Source organism: Mercurialis annua, linkage group LG1-X, assembly GCF_937616625.2.
Source record: "Mercurialis annua linkage group LG1-X, ddMerAnnu1.2, whole genome shotgun sequence".
Classification (NCBI taxonomy): domain Eukaryota; kingdom Viridiplantae; phylum Streptophyta; class Magnoliopsida; order Malpighiales; family Euphorbiaceae; genus Mercurialis; species Mercurialis annua.
The window spans coordinates 13868534-13872114 of record NC_065570.1 but is presented as its reverse complement, the minus strand read 5'-3'; the positions used below and the strand labels follow the sequence as shown (position 1 = coordinate 13872114).

General features: G+C 41.3%; 1 non-coding gene across 1 annotated transcript; it reads left to right on the top strand.

The window, feature by feature from the left end:
* Positions 1-1553: 1553 nt before the first annotated feature.
* On the top strand, positions 1554-1661 carry LOC126666461 (small nucleolar RNA R71). The gene has a single exon (XR_007637959.1). It is a non-coding gene; the product is annotated as a small nucleolar RNA R71 (small nucleolar RNA).
* Positions 1662-3581: the final 1920 nt, after the last annotated feature.

Below are 3581 nucleotides of genomic sequence, written 5' to 3'. Positions count from 1 at the left end.
CATTCTTTATCTACCACATAGTCTAAGATCACAAAATCCACCGGAAAGATGAATTTATCCACTTTAACGAGTACGTCTTCCACTATTCCATACGGCTTTTTGAGAGAGTGATCGGCAAGTTGCAATACCATCGAGGTGCGCTTTACCGGTTGATCACCAAACAAAGACCTAAAAAGAAACAATGGCATCAAGTTAATACTTGCCCCAAGATCACACAAGCAATTTATAGCATTCATATTTCCTATAGTGCAAGGTATAGAAAAACTCCCTGGATCCTTAAGCTTTATCGGTAAGTTGCTTTGGATTATGGAACTACAATGCTCCGTGAGCGGTATTGTCCCACCTTGCTCCCAACTACGCTTGTTCATAATTATGTCTTTCAAGAATTTTGCATATTGGGGCATCTTCCGAAGTGCATCCGCCAAGCTTAGATTGATTTGCAATTTCTTGAAAATCTCAAGGAACTTGTGAAATTTTTCGTTCCCTTGAGCTTTCCTTAACCGGCTTGGGAATGGAACCAGTGGTACAAACGGTGGCGGCGGTGGTGGCCTCACATAGGGCTCTTCAACCTCGATGAACACTTCCTCACATTCCGTTGGTAGTTCTTGGCTTGAGCTTGCTACATCCACAATCACTTGAGGCTCATCCTCCTCAACAACATGTTTCTTCCCATTTGCTTTCTCAAGGTTTCTCCCGCTTCGGAGCTCTACCGCCTTGACTTGCTCTCTAGGGTTGTTTTCCGTAGTGGATGGCAACCCTCCTTGAGGTCTTCCTTGAAGCGAAATTGCCATTTGAGAAATTTGAGTTTCCAAATGATGGATAGTAGAAGCTTGATTCTTCTCCCTTTGCTCCATTTTCTCTAACTTCTCTAGCACTTTGGAAAGCACATTTCCCTCATCCGTATTCTTTTGTGGTTGGAATCCCGGAGGGTGTTGAGGTCTACCACCATAGTTGTTTCCTTGCCCTTGATGGTTATGATAAGGACCTTGTTGTTGGGGCCTATTTCCTCCTTGGAAACTAGGACCCGCTTGTTGATTTGCTTGCACATTGCCTTGGCCCTCTTGATTCCTCCATCCGAAGTTAGGATGGTTTCTCCACCCCGGATTATAGGTATTCGAGTAAGGATCATTCCCTTGGCGTTGACCTCCCACATAATTCACTTGTTCGCTCCAAGTTTGACCCGTGGCATAGCACTCATTACTTCCATGATTGAAATCTCCACAATGCTCACAACCTACTTGGACATACGCAACCGGAGCATTCCGTGGAGCCACTTGCTTCTTCAAGGCATCAACTTGACTTTGCAAAGAGGCATTCATAGCTTTCATTGCTTCAAACTCCTTGGATTGATCAAGCGTCATTAATAACTTTTGAGCCGGTGGTCTTCTCCTTTCCAAGGACCAAGTGCTACTCACCATAGCCAATTTTTCAATCAACTCATTAGCCTCATCAAGCGTCTTTTGCATCAAAGAACCTCCCGCGGCCGAATCAATGGTAGATCTTGTAATCTCACCCAAACCATTATAGAATATTTGAAGCACATGCTCCCTTACAAGTCGATGATGTGGTACGTGCCTTTGGAGATCCTTGAACCTCTCCCAAGTTTCATAGAGAAATTCCCCCTCATATTGGTAATAATCAATGATGTCCTTTGTCAACTTTGCGGTTCTCCCCATCGGAAAGTACTTGTGAAGGAAAGCTTGAGCAAGATCCCGCCAATTATGGATTGATGCATTAGGTAGTGATCGAAGCCACAAGCTAGCCTTATCTCTTAGTGAGAATGGAAACATCTGAAGCTTGATTTGATCGGAGGTAACATTATGGAGCTTGAATGTGTCCAACACTCCCAAGAACTTGGCTATGTGTTCATTCGGATCCTCACTTGGTAACCCAAAGAATTGGCACCGATTCTCTAGGAGTTGAATCGTGCTAGGCTTGATCTCAAAAGTAGCCGCGGTGACCGGTCTTGCAAAGCACCCATAGGTAGCATTATCCACATCCGGGAGGAAGAAATCCCCCAAAGTTTGTCTTTGTGCTTGATGGCCTTGAACTTGAGGGTGATTGTCCCCTTGTTGCTCTTGCCGATTTCTCTCATCGAGTGGAGGAGGCGGATGTTGCCTCACTCCATCGTCTTGAGGGTGATAATGCTCCTCCTCATAGTTATCATCCCCATGTTCCATGATAACGGGTATACGATTCTCCCTTCTCACACTTCTTTCAAATCTCCCGAGGTTGTCTTGAAACGGTTCTAGCGGAAGATTGGCCCTTCGTGTATTGTGCATACACTATAGTTGATCTCCTACACAAACAACAACAAACACACCACGCGTAAATCCGGAAAGAAGCCAAAACAACAAAAGTGATAAAAACAGAAAATAAAGCTAACTCGACCGAACAATAACTAATTTCAATCAATCAATAAACACTCGTCACTCCCCGGCAACGGCGCCAAAAACTTGTTGAGCAAAAAGCGCAACTTGTAATAATCCGGAAGTCGGAATCGATCCCACGAGAGTGAATCTAGAGCGATTGATGAGAATGAACTTTAGTTGCGATTCAATTCGTTTAGCATAATAGACAATTGGAATTTGAATTCAAGTATCAATTTAACAATAGCAATTAACTAAAACAAAACTTTCAATTAACAATTAATCAACAATTCTAGAAGACTAAAGCGTTTAAACAATTACGGATAACTCAATTAATAAAGGGGTTTGGAGGTCGAAACTACGCTTAGGTCATGCAATCAATGGTTCGGGTCTAGGGCTTCAACAAGTGAACCGAGCGTTCCTAAAGCATAACTCCCGCTCTCTCGAGCCTCAAGGAGTTATAAAATCACAAACAAGCCAACTAACCAAGCCTAATCCACTCTCGTGGCACTAAACACGATCAACAAGCCAATTAGCAACTAACAATCCACTCTAAGGTCTCCTAATTTCTAACCCACTCTCGTGATGTCATTAACTAGGATCCTAATTGATCTATCCAATTAATTAACCTTCTCTCAAAGTGTTAACCAACCTAGAATCATGCTTTAGGTAGCTAATCTAAAACAAGCATTAGGGAAATCAATTAGAACAACAACAATAAGCCCAAGCCCTAACCCAAATCATACATTTCTAAACTTCATTTCAACCCCCAAACAAGGGGGTTCTAGCCAACCATGGCTAAAACAACAAACATCAAGCAAATAGAATAATAAATCATTGAGAGATAGATCTAATTACCTTTGTAGAAACCCAAGCCAATAACATTCAATAAGATAATACTTCAATAATAAAATGAGAATAAATCTTCAATAGAAAAAGCTTAAGTATTCAACAATGGAGGAAAATATGAAAATCTGGAAATTCTATTGAAGAAGGTAAGGACTCAACTTAGGGATTTCTAAAATTAGGAGAAGATTTAAAAGTACAATCATAGAATAATGTCTAGAGAAATCTTCTATACCTAAAATAGAGATAAGGCTCCTTATATAGTACTTACAAAAGAAGGAAAAAGACAAACATTCATTTACACATGTGTTGGGTCCAAAATAGAAAATTAATAAAGCCTTGTTGCATCTTGAACTAAGATTTCCC